The sequence below is a fragment of the Protopterus annectens genome, chromosome 14.part0 (genome assembly GCF_019279795.1).
Source record: "Protopterus annectens isolate FY-2018-M chromosome 14.part0, PAN1.0, whole genome shotgun sequence".
Classification (NCBI taxonomy): Eukaryota; Metazoa; Chordata; order Ceratodontiformes; family Protopteridae; genus Protopterus; species Protopterus annectens.
In genome coordinates, this window is record NC_056748.1 from 952272175 (window position 1) to 952287706 (window position 15532).

The window sequence follows — 15532 nt, forward strand, 5'->3', positions numbered from 1 at the left end:
GCCTGTAAGAAAATAGTACACAACCTGCAGCAGGCCGAAAAGTATAGCTGCAGAAGATGATGAAATCACATGTGTGAAATATAGCCCTGTGGAAATACTGAAACATGACAGAAGTGAGACTGCTGGAAAGGATTGTAATAACTACTGTTAAAACATGTCAATAAAGCCTAGAAGTACCATCCTGAATAGTAAAATGAAAGCAAGTGAGAGAGTGTGAGAAAGTGCCATGAATCCAGCAATACAGTAGTAAGAACCCCTGAATAAAGTATACTGCAGTCAAGACAGAATGAAATGCATGTGAGATTCAAAACCTAACAGCAAAATCTGTTCAAAGTGTTGCTGCATCTGGAATGTGTATCCCAAAATCAGGATATGTTGCTCTCAGTCTGCAATATGCAGATAGGATGTTTGTCTGATATACCAAACATCCACACTTGTCTACAGCTATATAAAGCAAATGTAGCCCTGATGTAGCTTAACAAAGCTAGATATGAATGTGTATGAAGAACCATAAAATGTATATTGATGTTGCATTAACAGTCCTATCACCAAGTTGAAATAGTTATCATATAGGAAACTGTAGTTAGAACAGTAGTGTGTATATAACTGTAGCTATTAGAAATGTACAGCATATGTATTGTTATTCGAAGGTGTTAATATTACTTTCTTCACCCCACCTTATAACTACATATAACCCATTCCACGTGAAAATGGTATGTGCAATCACAATTAACACCCCTGGATGTTTGTCCTGTTGGGTCATATATATTTGCATGTCTGTTGATGCATCTGCCCTGTTCATACATCCACACCCGATGGCCTGTTGCCATCAATTAACAATGCATGTTGTTGGACTGTGTATTTCTGTTCAAATTATGCATGTGTTATGCACGCTGTTCAATGGTGTGAATATCTGGGTGTTTGGTTAATGGGAATACTAATGCATGCTGTTACAACTAATTGTGAATGGTATTATATGTCACTAACCCAAACTGTCATGACATAATGCAAAACATAGTACGACAGGGAAGGCGGGTTCCAGCGGACCCACCTCTCCCACCTCAGCTGGCGAGTGCACCTGGCACTAGTGCCGAGTCCGGACCCTCCTCCGGTGGCCCTGTGCCACCTGCGGGTGGAAGCGCTGCAGGGGATGGGGCTCGCCCCCCCTCTGCAAGTGTGGCCGGAGGAGATCCACCACTCACCCTCCGTAGCGTCTGGACTGTGGTGCGTAGGGAGATTCGGGACTCTGTCCTTGAGCCCCTACGCCAGCTCGAGGCACGGGTGGCGCAACTAACGGGCATGTCTGTTACCCCGCCTACACAGCCCCCAGCACAGCCCCGTCCTGGGCAGTGAAGGAACAGTGGCAACTGCCTATGGGTGGGGATATCAGTTCCACTGTTGCCATCTGTGGGCTCATGGGCTCTGGATATCCAAACCTCCGTCCCCGTCAATTGTGTAACCCCCCCCACACGTGTCATACACCGCCCCTGTATGCATCTTGTTTGTCTTGTCTGTTTACCTAACCAACCTACCTCCCCAGCTGTACCGACTACCTTCACCTGACATACCACTCTCACCTGAAAAAATAAAAAAAAAAAAAGGGCACTCTGTAACCACAAAAAAATCACGCCCCATACATAGCTGCCCATTCCGCAAACATGTCTACTGGACATGGAATCTATCAATTCCAATTGGCTGTACAACAAGTATTACTGTTGTCCTGACACCTCTCTCAGGGGTGGAAGGTTTCAAATGTCACACCAAATTACATACATATGCACAGCTGTTGCTGATGAAGAAATGGGCAGCTATGGGCGTTACCTACATCCCTCCTGCACATCCCAAGCTTGTTTCCCTACTGTCCTACCCTCTTTGTGACCCCTTTTTCACCACTTCCCTGTCTCACCATTTTTCTTTTCTTTCAAAGAAAATAGCGCGGGTGTGCGCAAGAGTAAGCACGTTTAAGCAGTTGTAAGCGGGTGTGCGCGGAGCTAACCGCCAGTGCTCATGCGTGAGCTCCGCGCAAACCAGCGGTAGCCCGGTTACAACTGCTTAAAAGTGCCTTAGTCACTTTGATTGACAGGTCCTGTACTCAGTTCAAAAGCAAAATAAAATCCCATTGTGAGTCCCAAACCCAGGACCTTGGCAACTGTAGTCTGCATGACTTGCCACTAAGCCATGACTCTTATACAAGAACATTGTGCTAAAGTAAATATATCATGTAATAGTAGGAATGAATGTAAAGAGAATATAGATGTGTAGTACACAAAGCATGACATTTAGAATTACTATCAAAACTAGTGGATTTCCATAATAGTAGTGTGTGAACAGAAACAACCATGCTAGTTGGAAGCTAGTTGGTAATAATGTCACTATAGCACCTTGCAAGACACACACATGCTCACAGCAGGATAAGCACTGCCCATACCCCACAACCTCTTACAGGAACACATCTGGACCAAGTAATAAAATATGTGGAGCAAAGGCCCAAAACCAGGGACACATTACAAATAATGTTACAACAAACGCAGACAGTTCAGAAAGTAACAGGGTCTGCACTTTGTGGGATGTTTGGAAGGGTATGCAGTCTGGAACTTGAATGTTTGTCACCATATTCTGACTTGAGCCCAGAGTGACTTGCCAGAAAAAGGTGTGCATGAGATATTGACCAAAATATGAGGCAGAAATGTGGACAACCTGCAAATATCTGTACACATGACGGGTCCGACACCACCATATTTGAATAGTTAAGAGCCTAGACATAGCAACAGTGAATGACTTACAGGGATGCCCCACAGACCCCATGTGAAATGTACAAACAGTAGGCAGAAGGGTGTAACACATGCAATGGTAACTATGGAGTCCTGAAAGTATTCACCACTTGCATGGCAGAAAAAGTGTAGTAATACATATGCTCATGCTAACCCACAGTCACAACTGCAGCATACCAGACATTTTAATGGGTGTACCCCACTGATATGTACCATTCCATGAGGCATATAACAGATGAACCTGAAAGTCTCTGGGGCCTGCTCAGCAGCATACTCAAATACCCTAATACATGTCAAGGCCCACACCATGGCCAGACCACACTGCATGCGGTAACACCCTAGCAGATATAGCAAGCATTCCAAGGTGTGAATGTACATGGAAAATAGGAAAGCTACAGCAGCACACTACAGTCAAGACACCTAGCAGGCATACAAGTAGTGACTGTAAAGGGCAACTATTGAAGCCTTAGCAACAGAGTGCAAGCAAAGGTGAAAGGAAAGCACACACACACACACACACACACATTAACAGTAGTAGTAGTTGTAGGTGTCAGTGTACATACACAGTTAGTACAGGAAACTGGAGAAATGAATGGAGGAATGTTAATCTACAACACACCTGGAAATATGAGCTATATACCAACCTTTACACTCACAGAACATTGTCCACAGCATAACAGCATGGTCCCTGCCCTTAAAATCTGAAAGGGCTACGCCTATCTCACATACCTTTTTATAGCACTGTTCTGAAATCACAGTGAGAACTGTAATCAGTACACAACTGGCTGCATGCAATTAGCAAATGCTGTCTAACAATTGGTGCAGAGGCCATCACATGGGCATATGCAGATACCTACAAAAGTATGCTGTACTCCATGTCCACACATGCAATACTTTCATTGCACCCTGAGAAGGACGTGAGAGACAGAGAGAGAGAGAGAGAGACAGAGACAGAGACAGAGACAGAGACAGAGACAGAGAAAACTGCAATTAAGCAGACAGAAACAAATTGTTCAGCAACAGCTACCTGAAAGCTGACAACTGGGAAGTGGAGCAGCAGGACAGAGAACCAGACAGCAACACAAGCAGCTGTGACAAACACAGGTAATGTAAAGTAATACTATAAAGGTCTACATACTGTGAACCCTCCATATGTGTCATTGGTCTGTATCCATATGTATATGAAGATGTGTAAAGGGCAGGGGACATACAGCAACTATCAGTGAAGGCTGTACATTCATTTGTATGTGAGAGCATCTATGTGCACATATCAATGTTGTTTGATTGTAGGTTGTAGTGCCATGTACAAAGTAGGTTTCACAGTTATGTATGTTTAGCAGTATGTTAGTGTGTGTATACAGTATGGTAGACAAATATGTTGATATACCTGTCTAACATATGGATACGTATGTATGTCAACATATGTATGTGTATATATATATATATATATATATATATATATATATATATATATATAATATGCAAATATGTATACATACATAGAGAGAGAGATGTAGGAATACATAGATGTAGATAGAATATTGTACAAACATATCTATGTAATGCACACATACAGATATGGATATATGTAGATACATATACATAGACAGACTGATCTGACTACCTACAGGTATGACTGTATATGACGACCTGCAACACAGCCTGTCCCACCCCCTCTGTCACTCACACCCCCTCTGTGCCCCCCCTCTCCACATCTATAGCAATATATTTACATCAATATATATATATATATGTGTATATGTATACGGACATATATATATATATATATATATATATATATATACACATATAGATATATATATATATATATATATATATATATATATATATATATATAGAGAGAGAGAGAGATGTATATAAATTCTGAGTGAGGCACATGTGTACAGATGTATTGCAACAGGTGCCTGGTGACAAAGGCATGGAGTGAACACCAGTGTCAAAACCGGAGTACCATACCACATTCCAGATCACCTACACCAGTAACCACCAGATATGTGATTGGCTGCCCACCACTGCATGTGTCAGGGGTGAACAGGGTCATAAATGTGTACAATAGTAGCCCCAATGATATTCACAGTGGCACACTATCCCTGGAATACCTGCACATGGTATGTGTCAGCGGACATGGTGAGTCAGCTATGGACATGTAGGTCGGTGTACCCCTCCACACCACATAATGGATGCCATGGTATGGACCTCACATGACAGCTACAGATATGGAGAAGGACACAGTGACATGTACAACACTGTGACAATGCGCTCAAACACATTACCAATGCACAGTGACTGACAACACCACAGAGTACACATATGCTACCCACATAGAGGTTACCACTCCCGGATTTACATATGTAAGTCACACTCATGACAGATGTCCAACAACCATAGTAACACCTCACACCATCCACAACCTAAATGTCTGCTGTGTGTCGTCCGTGCCACTTCAATAGACTGCACATGTGGAGGTAAGAGTTCCTACCCACAGATAAGACATACCCTGCAATAAACCACACAGTGTTAAGAAGCAAGACTCCCCATGAGTACATGTCACACATACCCCTGCTGAATGTTAGTCAGATAGGTAATATGCCATATGAGTCACCCTGTGTAACTGTGTGACAGCAGCAGGTACCATCACTCCACATGTGTCACAATGGTCAGGGTAGCAGAACAGTACGCTGCTGTAGTCCCAGGGGCAATAGCATATTGTATAGTATTGTATTGTAATGTAATGTATTGTGTTGTATTGTATTGGTATGTTGAGGTGCCTCCTTCATGGAGTGGAACCACTGCTGCTGTGCGCCAGTGTACAGGTACATATCCTGTAATCAGGCTAGTGTTACATAGCACTTCTATATGTGCGTTTAGCTCCTGTCAGAGTTTATGTAGCATGCAACTGGGGATACCATCAGGTCCCATCCATGTTGTGTATTCTGCTGTCCTGCGGGTGTCTCTCACCTGGACATCTGTGATGACAGGGAGGTTACAGTCAGCTGGGATAACTATGCCTTATTTCAGGGGAGAGGGCGGGGTGACACCTGCACTGAACCTGTCTGCCACAATGTTGTCGATATCTGTGGTGTCAGTGAAATATTTGTTGTTGTGTACTAACTATGGGCATAGAGGATGGCTCCTGACCAGGTTGCTAACTTAACTGAAGAAGGCCTTCTGGTTATCTGTAGTGTCACTCTTGATTTCCCTCTCAAAGTTGCCCATGTATTTTGTATGATGGAAAATAGATCCTTACTAGTGCTGCTCAGACATGCCCTCCCTTTATGGAATTATGCTCTGTCTTGCAGTAGCTTCCATCTTCTGTAATACAATCTGTCTATGGCTGGGGTCCACCAGACAGGATGCTGTCCCTTTGTGGAGAGTGTCTTGGTCATATATGGGATTGCATGATCCATGCATTCTCGGAGATGTCTGTAGAAAGCAATTGTGTAGGGGTCAGCATTGTGGGTTGTATCTGCCACTGGCCCAGTGGGCTGAAAGGATACCATATCACTGTTACAAAGTGTAAAGTTTGTATCTGTAATGTTATGCACTATAGTCGTTTGTGCTGGTGGTGGAGGTGGGATATGTATATCCAGGGCAATCAGTGTGTGGTCAGCTCACAGTAGTTGACGATGTAGGCCATACAGTACCTAGATACAAACCCCCAGAGTGAGGAGGTGCTCTTGACCTGAATCAGTGTTTTGACTGCTGGGGTTTGGTAGTATGTCGTATGGAGTCTGCCAGGTACTGTTGCACAGTTGCTGGCTGAGCACTGATACCTGGCCATCTACATGTGTATCCACCAATAGACAGACAGATGCTACGTATGTGAGATATGTTGTATCATAACAGTTGAGTAGCATGTGTAGTATGTGTGCCAAATTCTGCTGACATATATTGCTGATACCAGGTTATTTTCTTTCTCAGGTACATGGTCCACCATGAATCCCACCTACTCAACAGCTGAGGATGAGGAGATACACCAGAGCCTGGTGCAGGATTATGCAATACTCTTTTCCCGCACCAGCCAGAATCAGCAGGAGAGGGCTGCACTGTGGCAAGACCTTGTCCATCGGGTAAATGACATAGGCACGCATAATAGGACATATGAGCAGTTACGACATCACTGCAGTGATTTAATCAGACATGTCCGTCAGCGTGCGTCGGATATCCACAGGCAACAGGTCACCACAGGTGGTGGGGTGGCTACACATACCCCACTCACCAGACTGGAGGGACTACTCATGAGTGTAGTGGCTCCAGTCCACCAGCAACAACAACAGCAGCAGACATGCATTATGATGGAGGCTGGAGCCACACAGCAGCAAGACAGTGAACGTGCAGGTAATATGCCATATGTATAGTTGACTGTTGTGTACACTGGTAGTTAATGCATGTGTGAGGTGTGTCCTTGGTTTGTAGCTGTCACCATAGTATTTAATGTGCAAGTGTGATATCCTCAATATTAGCTGCTGACCTGTGAAAGGCGACTGTTGTACTACTGACCTGTATCATACTCAGTAACAATGGCACAGTTGTGCCCACTGACATTAGTTTCTTCACGTCTGCAGGACCCTCTGGTATAACAGCAATGCAGCCTATCCATGCTGGTGAGTGTGTATTAACAATTCCTGTAATAGTGTTGATAGTAATAGTACTATTTGGCTCACTTAGTAGTGCTCTTTGTATGCATGTAGGTGTGTCTGTGTCTGTGTGTTGATATCACGCATACTGAGTACTGTACAATTGTGTGAAACTGTGTGCATGTGTGCATGTGTGCATGTGTGCATGTGTGCACCTGTGAATGTGTGCATGTGTGCACGTGTGCACGTGTGCATGTGTGCACCTGTGCATGTGTGCATGCGTGCATGTGTGCACCTGTGCATGTGTGCATGCGTGCACCTGTGCATGTGTGCATGTGTGCACCTGTGCATGTCATGTGTGCACGTGTGCATGTGTGCATGTGTGCACCTGTGCATGTGTGCATGTGTGCACCTGTGCATGTGTGCATTTGTGCACCTGTGCATGTGTGCACCTGTGCATGTGTGCATGTGTGCATGTGTGCACCTGTGCATGTGTGCATGTGTGCATGTGTGCATGCGTGCATGTGTGCACCTGTGCATGTGTGCATGTGTGCATGTGTGCATGTGTGCACCTGTGCATGTGTGCATGTGTGCACCTGTGCATGTGTGCACCTGTGCATGTGTGCATGTGTGCACCTGTGCATGTGTGCATCGCTGGTAATGTGTAGACATTGTAAACTGTGTTTCCTGTTTCCCTCCCACAGGTTCTGTTGCTGCTCTGGTGTCATGTAGCAGGGAACCTGAGTCAGGTGCCGTGGGTACTGATAATGATGACATCTGTGTAATGGCACAGGAAGGTATGCCAGGGTCCGCCATTGGTCAGCCGATTGACAGTACACAGCTGTCGACCCCATCAATGCGCACAGTTATCCTGCCAATACACCCTTTGTCACCAATGTCCCTAAGTGATGGACAGCATACATTGGGCATTGACCAGGGTAATGTGGTATCTGTGGCACATGCCTCCCCACACAGCAGCCATGGGCATGGCCCAGAGATGGTACCACACAGACAGATGTCCAGGGGTTCTCGTGGGAGCATCCATGGGCGTACTGCCCCTGTCAGACGTGCCCACAGAGGTCTTACAACCTCAGCTATGTTTCGGACTGTCATGCAGGCACAGTCACGTATGGAACGGTACACCAGACAGGGTCTGAGGGAGCTGACAGCATGTCGCACAGCCATGACTGACAGTATGCGTGACATTGCGGCTGCCATCCGTGATTTCACCAATGTCATAGACAGACGTTGTGGGGACATATTAGACCGGTTCCACAACTACATGTCCATGAGCCAGGGTGATGGTGGGCGGTTGAGGCGTCGACGTGGCCGTATGCCAGCAACAGCAGCAGCTGGCAGTCGTCGCACATGACAACAGGGCCGCGGCCGCCCCCGTAGTGCCAGCAGCAGCCCCAGCAGTGCTGGGTCTGTGCTGTCATCAGACCGCCCCAGGAGACCACGTGCACGTGGCTCTGGCCAGGCCCAACAGGGATCTGTGTCCAGTCAATGAACACCTGCTTCTGATGACAGTACCCAGTCTGGGTTGGTACTGGATACGGTCCGTAGCACCCCTGCAAGGCACAGGTACCGTGTCCGTGGCCAGAGACACTGATCTGTATGACCTGGCAGGTACAGTCTGTGGCTGTCCACAAGCACCAGTATATGGCAGCAATGAGGTGGAACTGTGTGCATCCATACACACAGGCAAATTGACAACACCTTGGGCTACAGCATACACGCACACACTGCATCAACATTGCCCCACCTTCTACTGCTGTCCCTCACCAACACACATACACATACATGTCAATTGGTGGTATCGGTGGCTGACTCAGGCATACCAAGTTCACACCCTGTGCATATGATGAAACTGTGCCACCTCCTGCAATCTGTAACAACTGTGCAGGTACAGGTTAACATGTTGCTGATGCACAGGGTGACCACATAGATGTGTAGTAATAGTATCATGTTGTTAACAGTACTGTGTGCTGAATTAATTGTGGGTATATCACAGCATGCCTGATGCAGTAAGTGTGTGATTGTCATGTCCTGTTGTCTACACCCATGGTAAGTACCATAGTGTATCATCTGCACATGTTGGCATACTGGTGGTAATGATGTCAACAGAAGGCTACATACATAGGTAGCACAGGGGATAGGGTAATGAATGTAGTAATACACAATGATGGACATGTAAATTGCAAGTGGCATGTTGCCCACACTAGACTCTGCAATGCAGATGTTTGAGGATGTTGATATGTGTGCAGTACTACACGACTGGTACAGGACACACAGGAGAACCCTAGCACTGCATGCTCACATCTCATACCATGCTAGACAGCCCCAACACACATAACTAACTGTCACAGGAGGGAGAGTCCCAATATATGTCAGGGATACTGTGGTGGCAGGCCAGGGAGCATACATCCTACTAAGTATGGAACCACTGAGTGAAGGCTCAGTGTCTGTTATTTGACATGTGTATTACTGCAGGTATGAGCACATGGGTTTCTATCCAGTTATTGTACATCCTGACAGTACATGGTCTGTACACTTGTGTGCACTGAGACTGGACCCTAGCCATCTGACCCGTGTATTTCCATGTACATGTGCATAGTGCCTGCATATTTGCAGTGTTACCTACTGGAACTGGTACAGCTTGTTTGTTGTCCAATGGACTACATGCAGCCCTGTTTACTGTAGCTTTGTTTGCATGCATGTTTGCTTGCAATTACCCTGGAATACTGATCACACCTGCAATGCATAGTTATAGAGCTTCTGTGGACTCCTAGTGCCATCTGCATAGCCTACTATATGTATGTCCATGTCCCACTTGACAGGATGTCACTGTTTGTCCTGTTCACATGTACATTGCCTGTGACACAGTGCATATGACTTACCTGGCATGTGTCCACGTGAGCAGTCATATATGCTACTGCTAACTAATCACAGGCACTACACCTTCACACATTCATCTTCTGTTGAACTACCTGCTTTGCTAGGGACGGCCTGCACCTGTCACCCCTGGGCTTTCAGATATTGGCAAAGGCTCTTGCTACCCCCATAGTGCATATGTTAGGCAGGGCTCAAATGACAAACCCACCTTCATAGGTATCACAAGGGATAAGAAACTAAGAGCAATGCTACCCAATGCCAGAAGTCTAAACCTCCAGATGCATGCACCCAAAACACTCCTTGGCATGGAAAACATCGATATCTGTGCAGTAACAGATGCCTGGTTCAGGGCTACTGAGAGCACACCAGCACTACCAGGTTTAACCCGGTTGATTTCTTTGAAACAGTCACCAAGGCCATTGACGAGGAGAAGGTGGTTCACACAGCCCACCTGGACCTTGCAAAAGCCTTCACAACAATACCCCACTTGGGCATTCTAGAGAAGCTCACCAGCTTAAATATAAGCCCCTATGTCACTAGATGGATTGCACAGTGGCTCAAGGACAGAACCCAAATGGTTAGCATTGCTGGAGCCATGCCAGACCCCACACCAGTTACGAGTTGTGTCCCACAAGGCTCAGTCCTGGGACCTCTCTTGTTTGGTATATATTTATTGGAGGTACAGGCCAACACGGACGGACTGTGGCTGTCCAAATATGCAGATGACTGCAAACTGGCCACCATAATCGACTCTCCAGCTGACACAAGCATCTTCCAAAGGGGCATCATAGCAACAGACAACTTGTGCCAGAGCCATGGCCTTCCGCAGAACAGTGTTTAGAAAGGGGAATGTGCATCCTGTAGTCTGTTCACCTAGTTGCCAAAAGGGACATTGTCCTCACACACACTAACACCCCTCAGCCAAAAAAACACACTTGCCAATTGCAGGATTCAAACCCCTATCTGACTATGCTATGACACTTGAGACCGATGCATTAGCAGAGCACGCTATTCGCATTACTGGGAGTTTTCCCTTCTCCTGCTGTACTTATAGAGTGCTGACATCATCAGTGTTTAGAAAGGGGAATGTGCATCCTGTAGTCTGTTCACCTAGTTGCCAAAAGGGACATTTCTCTCACACACACTAACCCCCTCAGACAAACACACACACTTGCCATTCGCAGGATTCAAACCCCTACCTAACTATGTTATGACATTTGAAATGGACGCATTAGCGGAGCGCGCTATTTGCATTACTAGGAGTTTTCCCTTCTCCTGCTATACTTATAGAGTGCTGACGTCATCAGTGTTTAGAAAGGGGAATGAGCATCCTGTAGTCTGTTCACCTAGTTGCCAAAAGGGACATTTCTCTCACACACACTAACCCCCCGCAGACAAACACACACACTTGCCATTCACAGGATTCAAACCCCTACCTAACTATGTTATGTCACTTGAGACAGAAGCAGTAGCAGAGCACACTATTCGCATTACTGGGAAGTTTCTTTTCTCCTGCTGTACTTATAGGATGCTGACATCATCGGTGTTTAGAAAGGGAATGTGCATCCTGTAGTGTGTTTTCCTAGTTGCCAAAAGGGACATTTCTCTCACACAGACTTACACACACACCAACCCCACTCACACACACACACACACACACACACACACACACACACACACACACTGAGCATTTGAAACCCCTACCTAACTATGTCATGACACTTGAGACGGACGCATTAGCGGAGCGCGCTATTCGCATTACTGGGAAGTGTCTTTTCTCCTGCTGTACTTATAGGGTGCTGACATCATCTGTGTTTAGAAAGGGGAATGTGCATCCTGTGGGGAGGCAGACACCAAGCACACTCTGGCTAAGCTGTCATTCCCTAGGGCAAACAGCCTAGTGTTGACCTCTACACCCATATGTTTAATTGTCAAATGCACATTATTTGTTGCTGATAGACTGTTTGCACATCTTTATTGCCATAGCATTCCCTGTTTGTATGAACAACTTGTGCATCTGTGGAAGATGTTTGCATATGGGAGGGATCCACTATATCACGTATGTCTCTGTAGTCATTTAACTGTGTGCACTGGGAAGACTGCTGTAATGTGGTTGGTTCCTGGAATAACACATAAAAATACCAGATATGTGTGTCCAACTGCTAAACCGAGATTTGGCCTAAGTGTGTGAGCATGCCCAGTTCAGCCTTCCCATGGCATGTTGTCTGACATATGTCTCATTTATCAAAGTGTGTGAGCATGCCCAGTGTGAGCATTCCATATGTTGGACTCTGCAGCCCACCACATTTGTGGATGAGTGTGAACTTCAACAAATATCACCCGTTTATGGTTTTGTGTTGTGTGTCATGTTGTGTAGTTACTGTACAACTGCTTTGTGTGTGAACACAACAGGATTATACTGTGCCTGCAGTGTTTGCATGGGATACTTTGCATACAGTTGTCAACATCCTTTCACACTGACCTAACACTGTAGTACTGTATAGTGTACTGGTAGTACTTTGACTGTGGTGGACAGTATCCTGGGCTTTACTGCTATCACTGCTTTACATTTCGATAGTGGGCACAACAGCCTGGTTAGGGGCCAGTTGTGTACATCTGACCATGTTGCATTCTGTTCAGATATGAACTACTTAAACCAGGCTTGTCCAACATTGGTAGTGTATTCCACAACATAGGTGTACATTTGCAAACACTAGCGATGTGCCCTAGTCCATGTCTAATGCTAGTTGGAGAGTGTGTTTGTCCTTCAACACACATTGTAGTGGAGTTTGCCATGACATATGTCATGGTTAGTATACTGTGCCTCTGTCTACCTGTGACATGACAGTGATGCCCAGGATAAATCTACCATCTCCCATCCACTCATCAAGATTCCTATTGAGGAAGATTGATAAGTGACTCTATGGGTAGCCTGTACTGGGGTTCACTCATGGGTGGGGGTGGCTTCTGTGTTATGGATCACGCAGTACAGCTTGTCCTATGTAAGTCAGTGCTGGGGTTCAGGTCTCTCATGTGCATAGCTCACTGCCATTCAGATTGTACAAGGTGCAGCATGTTTATTGATGCCAGCAACACAGGCAACACATGGCATCTGTGCAAGCTCTTTGATACTCCTGATGAGGTACTGTTGGGGACTTTACGGTTGATGGAGGTGTCTGCTGAGGTACATCCCACAGGGGCTATTGTAGTCAATTGTACCGCTGATGAAGGATGACTGCAGAGCCACAATGACCTCCCTTATCTAGATCTGACAACCTTCATGATTAGGTGGGTATATGGTATGTTTCTGTAAACACTACAGCACATGTTTGTCCAATGCAGGATATCTATCACCTTGTGTCCCCAGGTCTCTCATTACATATTAACTACATAATGGGTTAACACCTATGTGGTAATTGGTGGGCACTTACTGTATATCCACGGGGGTTGACTATACACGTTTCTGCAATTAGCTTGCTGACATGGCTATGGCACCAGTTGTCTGTTTCTATGTGGCCCTTTTGTGGGATGCTTGTGTCAGCTGGTGGATCATATATGGTGAGCAGTTTGTAGTCCTCTGCAAACATGTTTGGACACAGTCCTTCCATGTTTGCCTGTACCTATGGGACATATATACCAGACGAGGGAGATCCCAGGACAAAGCCTTGTGGGATGCCAGTTATATCTGGTTTGTAGTCTGACATGGCTGCAGCATGTCTGACCATGTCTGTTCTGTCCTTGGTCTGGTTTGCAACCCCTCTACTGACATGTGGGTTTATATTTAAGCTGGTGAGCCTATCTATAATGAACATGTAGGGTATTGTATAGAAGCCTTTGCAAGATCCAGCTACACTGTGTGGACCACATTGCCCTCATCAATTACCTTAATGACTGTTTCAATTGAGTCAAACATGTTTAGGGGCAGGATCTGCACTTGAGAAAGCCACACTGGGTTGGGTCCAGTGTCAGTAGGTCCCCAATATCTTTATGTCTGTGGTATATGCTGATCCCTTCCATAGCTGTGCAAACCGAGCTTCTCAGGATTCTGGGGTAGTAGTTTTCAGTATCCATTCAGGCAACACCTTTGTTGAGAAGGACCACTGTTGTTGTACACTGCTCTTTGGGTACATGTTCTGTGGTAAGGCTGACATTGAGCAGTAGTGTGGTTTGGCATTCCATTCATCTTGGAGTCCATGTTGCACTAAGCCCAGGACACCATCTCATACCATTGCTGCTGTGTGTTTTGCTTTGTAGATGTTGGCTGTTACCTCAGCATCTGCAATGTCAGGGGGCCAGCAGTCTGCTGGGATAGATATTCTGCATTCGGGGGGGGGGTTGCACTGCACCTATCAGGATGTATGTTGGCAATATGTGTGTGTGTTTGTGATATTTGTGTGATTCAGGGCATATCTGTGAATTCCCAACATGGTTCCTACCATCAGTTGTGAAAGCCTTGGGATTATCCTTAGTGTCCTGTACAATTTGTATATTCATAGGTTCATAGGTTCATACTAGGCTATCCACCCTAGGGCATTTGTTAGCCTAGCCAGAGTGTGTGTGGCTTTTGCCACCCCTTGCTATGTGAATATTATGGCCATTTATGATTTGCTTTGCTGTGCCTCTGTCTGGACATGACACAGTGAAGACCCCCAGTGTAACTCTGCAATCATCCATCCACTTGTCAAGATTCCTGTTGAAGAGTGTCAGTGAGGGGCTCTGCCTAACATGGAGTGGGATTCTGGTCCAGGGTGTGGGGAGCCTCTGGATTATGTATCTGTCCCACCAGCACATCCTATTTCATTATTTGTTGAGGTTGACATCTCTCACTCTCACAGCTCCGATGGATTTGAGTTTTCTGGGGTGGAGCATGTCCATTACTCCTGTGTTGGGCATGGCCTCCTACAACAAGCATGCAATGCCTCTGTGTAGGCAGTATGTGACTGCATTCAGCTGGGGTGTCTACAGCCAGGCAGCATATGACATATATTTGAGACCCTTTATCCTCTTGGTGAGGTACCTTTGAGGTCTTTCTAACTGCTGCAGGTGTCAGGTAAGGTACATCCCATATGAGGCATTGTACTAGATTATGGGTGTGATTAGAGAAAAGTATAGGGGCACAATGACCTCTGTTGACATAGATGTGAATCCTTTCCTGATACGGTGTCAAATGTAGACAGTCTTCCTAGCCACATTGGCAATGTGGGTGTCACATAACAGGTTACTGTCCACTTGTGTCCCTAGGTCCTTGGTTACTCCTTCCATACATAA